The following is a 12141-nucleotide window of genomic DNA, read 5'->3' as shown; positions in this document are numbered from 1 at the left end:
TGCTTATTAGATGCTTAGAACTGGATATCCTATAGACATCTTAAACCTCTGAAGTTGAATTCATTGTCTTTCCCCCAAGTTCCCCCCTGCTCTCCCCAACTTCCCAATTATTGTCAATATCATCCCCAGTCATTCAATCTCACAACCCAGGTGTGACCTTCAACCGTCACCCTCTCTTACTCTGCCACATCTCATCAGTTTCCAAGCTCTGTGGATTCTACCCTCTTCAACATCTTTTTTATACACTCCCTTCTCTCTTCTGACATTGAACAACTTTGGTGCAGGCCCTGTTGAGTTTGACCTATCAGTGGGACACCAGGTGAAAAGCTCTCCTGAAGGCACTTGGAAATGTGAACGTACAGCTAAGAAGATGTGTCTAGACTGCAGATATTACAGATCTGAGGATTATCTACATGTATATAATAGTTGATAATAGAATGAATGGTGGAGGAAGAGGGTGAGGAGTAAAACAGAAGGACAAAGAAATGACCTTGCAGAATGCTCATATCTGGGGACTCAGGAAAAGAAGAGGAACAGTGAAGGATAAAGGAACTAAACATTTACACAGTGTCTATTGTGTGCCAGGCACTGTGCTAAATGATTTTTGCAAATACGATTGCATTTGATACTCATGATATCCCCCTGATGTAGGTGCTATTATTAACCTTATCTTACAGTTGAAGAAACTGGGGCAAAGAGAGGTCAAGCAAGGCAGAGAAGCACAAAGTCATAGGCCTTGCTCTCTCTTCTAGTCCTCAAAGTCCAGTGGCAGGACAACAGTCAAGACAATTGGGCATGGCCCTTGGGCTTTCTGAATGAATGTCTTTTCCAGGCCTCAGTTTATCTGAGGCAATGTCCATTCAGTGACTGAGGGCTAGGTAAGAATTGAGACAAAGATGGAATAATTTACCATGACAAAATTATCAATCTGGGAGGGGAAGACCCCTAAAGTTTCTGGTCAGAACAGAAAACAATTGCTCTTTACACTCATTCTAAGGCACCAAAACCTAAACAGTGAGTCATGGAGGCTCACTTTCAGTTGGATACTGAAAGTGAGTTCAGTTGAGTGCTGGGAATGAAAGCTAGATTTCTAGGACAACACAGGTATAGGTAAGATGGATCTGTTAGGAAGAGATCTTTTTTTCCCAAAAGTTTAGCCGTGAAAATAAGGAAAGTGATAGGACAGTGTTTGGAAGGGTTAAAAGGGTAAAGGGATTTTTCCTTCTTTCTTTCCTTGCTTGACCTCTCTTTGCCCCAGTTTCTTTCCTTCTTTCTTTCTTTCTTCCTTCCTTCCTTCCTTCCTTCCCTCCTTTCTTTCTTTGTTTCTTTCTTTGTTTGTTTGTTTCTTTTTTCTTTCTTTCTTTCTTCCTTCCTTCCTTCCTTCCTTCCTTTCTTTCTTTCTTTCTTTCTTTCTTTCTTTCTTTCTTTCTTTCTTTCTTTCTTTCTTTCTTTCTTTCTTTCTTTCTTTCTTTCTTTCTTTCTTTCTTTCTTTCTTTCTTTCCTTCTTTCCTTCTTAAGACTAGGGGATGAGGGTAGCTAGGTAGCACAGTGGATAGAGCACCAACTCTGGATTCAGGAGGACCTGAATTCAAGTCTGGCATCAGACACTTGACACTTACTAGCTGTGTGACCCTGGGTAAGTCATTTAACCCCCCATTGCCCTGCCAAAATAAAAATAAAAACTCATAGGAGACTTGGTGATGGAATTTATGATGGGGCAGCTAGGTAGTACAGTGGATAAAGCACTGGCCCTGGATTCAGGAGGACCTGAGTTCAAATCCGGCTTCAGACACTTGACACTTGCTGTGTGACTCTGGGCAAGTCACTTAACCCTCATTGCTCTGCAAAACAAACAAAAAAAGAAAATGAAGGACAAACAACAATATCAGAGATGTAAAACATAGAGCACTTGGGCCATATGCAGCCTCAACACTCCCAAGTTGGGGGATGGGAGGGAAGGACCAGATTAAACTATAATTGGAAAATATTTAACAAAATAAACTAAAATATAATAAAATGTGCATATTGCTAATTTGTGGTTTTCTGAGTCAATATGCACTGGCAGATATCTTTACATATGGTTCAGTAGCTCCCATTTCTATTTAAGTTTGACACTGCTGCCATATGTGATTTGGTTTCCAGCCCTGTCACCGGGCTGGATACCTTTTCTTGGGTACTCTGGAGCTTCTCAATACCCTTCCTACAATGTGATACCCAGAATATGATTATCTAAATATTATCTGGCAAAGGAAAAATCCAATGAATTAGCTTCCTCATTCTGGACAGTGCCCCTGAAACCCTCACGCTTCCACATACACAATGTGTAGGCAGACCTGCAGGAAAACTTCAGTGCTCAGGACCCTAGCTAAGAACCTGTCCCTCCCAGGCTTCCCTAGTAGCTGAAATGATCCCACATTTTAATCTATTCTCCCCCTTAGGAAAGAGCCTGTGGGTTTTTTTGTTTGTTTGTTTTGCTCTGTTTTGTTTTGGGGTTTTTTTTGCGGAGCAATGGGAGTTAAGTGACTCGCCCAGGGTCACACAGCCAGTAAGTGTCAAGTGTCTGAGGCCGCATTTGAACTCAGGTCCTTCTGAATCCAGGGCTGGTGCTTTATCCACTGTGCCACCTAGCCACCCCTGAGCCTGTGGTTTTTGGTAAGGCAGTGAAGGTGACCCCACCGTTACTCAAAGGAAGAAGACCCCAATTCAGCAAGAATTGATCAGGTGTCTACTATGTGCCTGACTCTCTGTTAGATCTGGAGAGTCAGAGACAGAAATCCAACAACTCCAGCCCTCTATGAAGAAGGATTTTGTTGGGAGTTGGGAAAGATCAACATGTAAACACATAAATGTATGCAAAATAATTTTGTGAGTAGGACACTAGTACCTGGGGAGTAGAGTAGCCAGAAAAAACCTTATATAGAAAGTAGCACCTGTTCTGAGCACTGATGGAAGCTAATTTCTTAGAAGTGTGAGGAGAGGGTGAATTCCAGGCAGGAGAGACAACGTATGCAAAGCCATGGAAGAAGATGAAAGCACCTCATAGATAAGGAACAGCAGGCAATCTGCTTTGACTGGAACACAGAGTGTGTGATGGAGGGTAACAACACGCTTGGCAAGACAAGATAATTACCAAGGCCTCCAAGTGCCTAACAGAGGAGTTTGTTGCAGTTTTTTATTTGTTTGATTTTTTGTTGTCATTTCCCAAGAGTCAGTAGGGAGCCATTAAACTTTCTTGAACAGGAGAGTGATACAGTCAGGCCTGTGCTTTAGGAGTAATATTAATTCAGTAGCTATGTGGAGGGAGGATGCATCAAAGAAGGGAGATAATGGAGGCAAGGAAACCAATTAAGGGTTTATTGCAGGGCAGCTAGGTGGCACAGTGGATTCAGGAGGACCTGAGTTAAAATCTTACCTCAGATACTTGACACTTACTAGCTGTGTGACCCTGGGCAAGTCACTTGGCCCTCATTGCCCGGGAGGGGTGGGGGGCGGGAGGGGAAGAGAGTTTACTGCAATAGTCATGGATCATGGAATTAAGAGTTGGAAAAAAATGTTAAAGAGCATATAGTTCAACTTCCTCATTTCAAGATGAGAAAACTAAAGTCTCTGAAAATTGTGACTTCCCCAAGATCATCCAGATAGACAATGGCAGAACCAAGAACTTAACCAGGGTCTTCCACCTCCAAATCCAACTTTCTTTCCATGGAACCTTGCTGGACAGGCCATGGCATTTATATGCAAGATGCATATATAATTTACTCAGTCCACAGCAACCCCATGAGGCAGGTCTTGCAGTTTTTCTTGCTCACATTTTAGAAGTAAGGGATCTGAGGCTCAGACAGATGCAGTAATTTTTCTTGCCCAGTTTATAAATTATAGATCCCAGTCTTGAATCCAAGATTTTGGATTCCAAGACCGGTGCTCTCTCTCCTATACCATGCTCTCTCTCACCCAAACGCCACTGGTCCGAGGCAAACAACGTCCCTTGAGTTGCCTCTGATCTTCAGAAACAGAGTCTGAGCATCTGTTTGGGTTTAGCACTGTCAAGCCAGGCTGTGGGGATGAAATGACTTTCTGGGAGTTTGCCCAGTGTCAGTTCTGAGCCAAGGCCAGAAATGTTGTTGCATGCTGCCTCCTGGTGGCAGCTCAGCTTCTCTACCCTGCCGGTATGGATGCTAATGTAAGTCATTGTCCTCTCTCCTGAGCATTTTTTATGGTCAAAGGTGGAGCCATTGTCCTTGCCTTTAGGATAATAAAATTTACAATATGACAAGTTGAATCAATATGGAGGCACAATGACTCATAGGATTCAAGAGGTTGATCAACGGATAGAGCAATTACCCTGGAGTCAGGAAGGCCTGAGTTCAAATCTTTTTTCTTTTCTTTTTTTTTTTTTTTGGTGAGGCAATTGGGGTTAAGTGACTTGCTCAGGGTCACACAGCTAGTAAGTGTCAAGTGTCTGAGGCTAGATTTGAACTCAGGTACTCCTGAATCCAGGGCCGGTGCTCTGTTTACTGAACCACCTAGCTGCCCCCTGAGTTCAAATTTGACTTTAGATGCTTGCTAGTTGAGTGACCACAGGCAAGTCACTTAAACTCTGACCCAGTTTCCTCATTGCTAAAATGGCAGTAATATCACTTACCCCCCAGGGTTGTTGTCAGGATCAAATGAGATAATAATTATAAAGTGATTAGCAGATGCCTTGTACAAAGTAAGTGCTATAAAAATGTTAGTTATTATTATTCAAGAGGTCCAAGGGAACTTAGGAATTATCTAGTGTAACTTCTTCATATCTAGATGGAAGTAACTGAGGATTAGGAAGGAGAAGCAACTTGCCAGTTACTCCAAAATTGGGGAGGTTAAAAAATAATCATAGTTGGTATTTATATAGGACTCTGGGATTTGCAAAGCACAACTATATATGTTATTTCCATTGACCTTCACAAAAACCTTTGGAGGGGAGGCACTATTGTCCCCATTTACAGATGAAGAAGCTGAGGGTGAGAATAAAGTAATTTATTCAGTGCTATAATAGATAGAGCACTGGGCCTGGAGTCAGGAAGACCAGAGTTCAAACGACTTCAGATACTTACTGTAGCTATATGACCTTGGGTAAGTCACTTAACCTTGTTTGCCTCAGTTTCCTCATCTGTAAAACGAGCTGAAGAAGGAAATGACAAACCACTTCAATGTCTTTGCCAAGAAAACCCCAATTGGAGTCACAAAGAGTCAGACAAGGCTGAACAATAACAACACAACTAAGTAAGTACCTGAGACAAGATTCCAATCCAGGATTTCAAGTCCAGTATATTCTAGACATTCTGCTACTTCCTGGCATTAGAAATGATGGGAAGCGACCATCTTCAGTTCATGATCCATCAAGAAGGGAAGGCTAAAAATAGATTGTATCAGACCCTGGGCTATTGGGTTTCAGAGCATGCCTCCAAAAAAAGGAAGAGGCAGAATAATAAATGTCACTTTGTAATAAAACTTTAATGTTTCCTTCATGATAACCCCTAGAGATAGGTCCTTGAAACATTGTTTTACAGGGAACACTGAGGCTCAGAACCATTGGTCACATAGATAGTAAATTTCAGGTCTAGGATTTAAAGCCATAGTGGCTGACCTCCAAGGCCAGGACTTTACCACTTCCCATTATTTAAAAAAAAATGTTTCTGGTATTTGTGGATTATCTCCCTACCAGAATTTAAGATCACTGAGGGCAGGGAGATCATTAAGGTATTGTCTTAGATAAACTTGATACATACTGCAGCAGCTAGCATAGTACTCTGGGTATAGTAGATGTTTGTTAAACATTTATTAAATAAATTTGTCTATTGAATTGTCCATGAGTTACTTTCCTATCTTCCTATGTATTGTGAACCCTTGTGAATTGTCAGTCTTCCTGTAGCATTAATATCTACTGCATAACATGATGTAACAGTTGGCAACTGAAGAGGTAGAATGGTGGAGTGAATAGTGAACTGGCCTCTGAATCAGGAAAACCTGGGTTCGAGTCCTCTCATTGTGACCTCTCATGTGTGACCTTTTAATGCCTCCTAAGTTTCAGAATAGTTAACTGATCTGAGGTTTCATCCAAAAGATTTTTTCTCTATTATTTCTTTTTTGAATGGGAATAATTATAAACCATCTCCTCACTATGCATGATCTCTTATGGCTAGAGCATACTACACTGGAGCACGCATAAGGATAGGCCTTTGGGGGATCATTGCCTAGAGATATGCTGAGGTCCCCGGCCACTTATGGGTACACATGTGCTCAGTGCTAAAAGAGTTGTGCTCTGGAATAATAAAGCTATTTCCTTTGCTGTTCCCATATGCCTTCCCCTGTCCCATGAGGAGAGATGCTGTATCAGAAAGGATGGCTAACTGAGCCAGAAAGACCAGCCCATTCAGTGAAGCCCCAAAATAGTGATTCTGCCCTATACTGGTTTATCTTATTCCTCCATCTAGAATGTGAGGCATAGAACTCTGTTTCTCTGTCTCTGTCACTCTGTCTCTCTCTGTCTCTCTCTGTCTCTCTCTCAGTCTCTGTCTTTCTCTTTGTCTCTTTCTCTCTGTTTCTCTCTGTGTCCCTGTCTCTGTGTCTCTGTCTGTCTATCTGTCTGTCTCCCCCTTATGGGGAACAGGGGAAGAGGAAATTCAACTATGATGGCTGCTCACACATATCAGCTAGAACATGAATTCATATATAGATGAAGCCAAATTGAGATCTTAATACCTTGGATGCCTTTTTTTCTTTGTGCTTCTTTCCTTGAGCAGAGGTGACCAGATAGAGATCCTGTAGTGTACATTTCCAAGCTGGGAGGCAAACTCATGAGTTTACAAGGTTGGGAGATCCTCAGTCGGCATCAGCTGTGCTGTCGGATGTGTTCCCTGGAGCCACTCCAGTGATTCTCAGAGGAATGTCCACTTACAGCAGGATGAGCCCCAAACCCTGCTCTGGCTTGCCAGATGGCATGAACCTTGAGAGTCAGACAATGGAGGACTGAGAGAAAGGGAAATGATTGTTCCAAAGTGTCTCATTAAATGATTCATGTTTTAAGATCATTCTCCTGGGTGAGTGCAACCGGAGTTACAGGTTATTGTGTCATGTCAGTGTACGCTTTTGAATTTTTTATGTTTTAAACACTCCTTTTGAGTGGAAAAAATAAATAGCTGTCCTATACCAAATCTACTTTGTATGCTGAGTACCCACCCTTATACCCCCTTTTTCAGAGAACCTACACTTAAGCCTTAATCTTAAGTTTTCTTGAAGTGATTGTCCCTAGAGCTTCATGGTGGAATATAAAGAGCAAAAGAGAACAAGAAAGAACAGAAGCTCTCTCTTTATAGAAAACTTTTTCCTAATCCTGAAACAAGTGAGCCCAAGCTGGAGCTCCTTATTGAGAGACAGTGCTTGTCTGTTGTTACAATTATTTATAAATACGTATGATTTAATATTGAGGCAACTAGGTGGCCACTAGATAGGCCTCAGTAGGTAACTGGCCAGAAAAATCACTTAACCTCTGTTTGCCTCAGTTTTCTCATCTATAAAATTTAGATAATAATAACACCTACCTCCCAGGATTATTGTGAGGATCAAATAAGATAATAATTGTTCTATATCCCTGGCACATAGTAAGTGCTATATAAATGTTAGCTATCATTTAATAATTCTACTCCATAAACACATATAGAAAGGAGGTTGGCAAGTATAGTCCCGATTTTCAAAAAGAGAATAAAGTATAGTCTAATGATTTTGATTTCTATTTCTGATGCAATTCTAGAATATATTATGAAAGAGATGGCTTATGGGCACTTGGAATGGGAAGCAGGAATTACTGCAAACCAATAAGCCAGTCATGAAGCTTACAGTTAACAGGCTATATTAAGAATCATAGCAGATCCCAGCTCTCCCACATACCCTCCAGCAAAGATTTTAAAGGGCACCAGAATTAAATGATAATCGATAAATCCAAAGAGAAAACAGTTAGCTCTTTCATCCAGCCCTGGACTTCATAAAAAGACAGGAAGAAACCTTCAGTTAGTGGGATAGAGGCCCCACTTGGGAAGCCAGTATAGGCTCATATAAATCAGCCAGAAGTCTGCCTTGGACCAAGGATACTCTATGGGGCACTTGGATCCTATAGTACTATGTTCCTGAGGACCAGGAGGTCCAGGATACTCTGATGGGGAAAAGCCACTGGGATTGAAAGCCAGCAACACTCTGACAGGGAATGATCCAGGGTAGCTTGATGACCACAGGGCTCTGAATGGTCTAAGTACATAGGGTACAAGACCTTCAAGTTCTCTGAGCACAGACATACCAGTGCAAGGGTGCACATTGGTACAAGAGTAGAAACCAGTAGAAGGAGCCTGGGAAATAGAGTTCAGGAACAAAAAGTACCAGACCATCCCATCTACATATGGGTCTGACACAAAGTCTCAATCAGGAACTTCAATGGAAATTTTGCACAAAAAAAACCAACGAAGTTAAAATTAAAAGAGAAATAATTAACTGGCAAAAGTCAGAAAACTATCTGATATCCAAGACATGTTGGGAAGTGATTCAGATATCAAAAGCCATTCTCAAATAAGGATATGGCCAAGGGATATGAACAATCGGCTTTCAAAAGAAGAAAAGCAAGTCATCAACAATCATATGAACAAATGATACAACTTGCTACCAATAGGAGAATGATAAATTAAAATAACTCTGAGGTACCACCATATAGTAGACTGGCAAAGACAAAAAAGTACAGTTGTTGGAAGAACTCTTGGAGAAAAAACACACTAATATACTGCTGGGAGAGTTGTGAATTAGTATTAACACTCTGGAAATCATTATGGAACCATGCTAAAAAGTCATTATACTATTTATTCCTTTGAGCCAGTGATACAACTAGCAAGTATATACTCCAAAGAGAAAAAAAATAAAAGGGAAAGGATCCATATATATGTAACAGGAATCCATATGTATGTAGCAGAGACTTTTACATGTCACAGTACCTTTGATGGGGAGTCTGCTTCTGAGAGAGTCATGATGGCATTCATTAAGGGACGAGGCCTTGGGGCAATGGACGTTGGTCCTTGGACTCTTCATTCTTTTCCATTTTAGATGAAGGAGAATACCCCTTTTTGAGTTCTGAAAGGTCAAAAGGGTACTTTGGCATCCTGGAATTCCTCATGTCCAGGTGTGACAACCAGCTCAGCATTAGTAACCCAAGGATCAGGGAGTGACTTTTGGGAATGACCTTAGGGACCCTAGGCCAGTGGTAGTTGAGACAAGGATTTATCTGCTAGTCAGGTCACATCTAGATATGAACTTAATGTTTGTTATGTGGGAACTATGCCAAATGAAAGAAGCCTTCTCCTCCTAGAGACCAAGTGGCATGGAGGACTGTTTGTTCTCAAGGTATTGGGGTAAATGTTTATGCTTGGCTTTTGCTATATCTTCAAAGTAAATGTCTCTTTGTAAAAGCTAATGGATGTTAAGTGGTTAAGTAGAAGTGGCTAGGGGCCCAGGCCTATGGCAGCAAAAAACAATGACAACTTCCTGACCCCTCGGGGTACCCTAAAATCATGAGAGGCAGATGCAGCCTGCCTGGCTCTGGGAAAATGTCAGAACATACTCCCTTTGTTGTAACAAAGAAATGGAAATTAAGGGGTTGACCATGAGTTAGGGGCTGACTGAACAAAAACATGGTCTATAAATGTAATAGAGTATCATTATTCCTAAGAAATGATGAAAGGGATGCTTTCAGAAAGACCTGGAGGGGATTGATGCAGTGAGTGAGCAACTAGTACAATGACAATGACATTATGAAGAAAAATAACCTTGAAAGCTTTAAGAATACTGATCAATGCAGTGACCAACCAAGACTTTGGAAGACAAATGATGAAACATGTTTCCCAGCTCTTGACAGAAAGGTGATGGACTAGAGGTGCAGAAAGGAGACATCCATTTTCAGTCATGATAAATGGGGTGGATTTGTTTTACTTGACTGTGCAAGATTACCTTATTTGTTCTAAGGAAAGCCTTACTGGATGGGGTGGACAGGTGGTAGGAAAGTGGAAGGTAGAGAAAGGTAGTGATATTAGTGCCAAAATTGGGGGGGGGGGAAGGAAAGACAAATGTAAATGAAACATTTTTAAATGTTCAGAAGAGTTCAGAGGGAGGCATTAACAAGCAGGGGTGGATGAGAACTACCATGTTGAATTTGTTATATATTTTTTAAAATCACCAAGGTGTATAGAATCTCCATTTGTATACAATCCTCTTTTTCTGTACTTCTATATATAGTGTAAGGTGTGTTCAGGCAAAATGAGTACCTCTGGTGTGGAGGCTGTGAAGCCCTCTTCAGGGCTTCCTATCCATCCTTAACATCCAAATGACTCACTCAATTCTCATCTGTTGTAGCATGTGCAGTGGCTCAACCTTAGTAAACTGTTTCCGCAGACTGGCTAAACCAGATTGAAGGTAACCAATGGGTCTCACATCCGTTAGTGAGTTAGGGGGTGTCTACACCAAGCATTTGAAAACTTCCTCTGGTGGAATGGGAGGATGAGAACATTTTTTTCCAATGACTATCAAGGTGGCTGTGCTTAGAGCTTCGTTAGACATCAGACAGCAAGGTCATCCATGGGATCCTGAGCCTACACCAGTCATCTCGATTTTGTCTTGCCACTGGACTTGAATGACTCTGGAAGAGTGAGTGAGGCTCATGAATTCACACAACTCTACCTCATTTAAATCCAATTTGTACATGAGCCAAAAAGATACCGTTGTTACCTACCTTAAAGTCCTATGGTGACAGGCAAGTAACAAAGCAGCTGGTGCAGATACACTGGGAGCTATAGTCACAACCTTGCACAGAGGCAGCCCAGGCCATAGGGTTATCTTCTCACTGGAAATAGCAGAAGGATTCAGTAGCCCCCTGGGTGTTTGAGTAGCCTTATTGAAGGACTGCACTGCTCACCTCCTGGTGAGAGGAAGGGGCTAGAAAAGGTACCCTGAAAAGTGCTTCAGGGCAGCTATGTGGTGCAGTGAATAAAGCACTGGCCTTGGATTCAGGAGGATCTGAGTTCAAATTTGGCCTCAGACGCTTGACACTTACTAGCTGTGTGACCCTGGGCAAGTCACTTAACCCTCATTGCCCTGCAGAAGAAGAAGAAGAAGAAGAAGAAGAAGAAGAAGAAGAAGAAGAAGAAGAAGAAGAAGAAAGAGCCAAGTAGAATTACACTAGCTCAAAAGAAACATGAGATGCACAAATTTAGAGACATCTCCACTCCAAATGTCCACGTGGACTATTTGTGCCTGACCTGTGGTAGAACCTTCTGAACTCAAATTGGTCAGATCAGCTACTGTTGGACACGCCATATTTGATTCCAACATAGTGATGTCATTTTGGCCCTCTTCCAGAATGAAGGACAACAACCAAATGACCAACTTATTATGGAAATGCTCATGTTTGTCATCATTTATTAAGTTCAGAATTTTGAAAAAAAAAAGGTTTTTTTAAAGTTTTAAAAAGCATAGTAAGCTAAATGGGAGAAAAAAGAGCACGTCAGGAGAATCTAACATCATTTCCTTTTCTGTTAACATTGCTAGACCGGTAGTTCACGGCATTACTTGATTTAACAAGGTTTTAGACAAAATCCCTCATATCTGCCTAATAGACAAGATGGAGAAATGTGGGTTTAATGATAACAGTTAAATTAATTCAGAGCTTCGTCAGTGAGCTACATGTCTATTTAAAACAAATTGCTCTAGAAATCTACAAAGAGAAAAAAGTGGATAAAGAATGAATACTAACTACAACAATTACCTGGATGAACAGCTTATGATGAATTGATCCATCAGTGTCTATCTCTTTGATAAGCATTGAAAATGGACAATGAACTGGGCCTAGGGTTTAATAGAATAGGTGAGCAAGTATGATTGGATTTGGGAAATTGTATAGAATTTTCAATGATCTCTTTCTCTCTCTCACTCACACACATAGACACATCCATCTTGTTAATTAACATGAATATTCTGATGGTTCTAAATGTCTGTGAATATTGAATCACCATAATTTCCAAAGAATCTCCAAAATTGTGAGTCAGTTGAAAGACAACGGAAAGATGCTGAAAAATA

This window comes from Dromiciops gliroides, chromosome 5 (genome assembly GCF_019393635.1).
Source record: "Dromiciops gliroides isolate mDroGli1 chromosome 5, mDroGli1.pri, whole genome shotgun sequence".
NCBI classification, from domain to species: Eukaryota; Metazoa; Chordata; class Mammalia; order Microbiotheria; family Microbiotheriidae; genus Dromiciops; species Dromiciops gliroides.
This window is presented reverse-complemented; position numbering follows the sequence as displayed.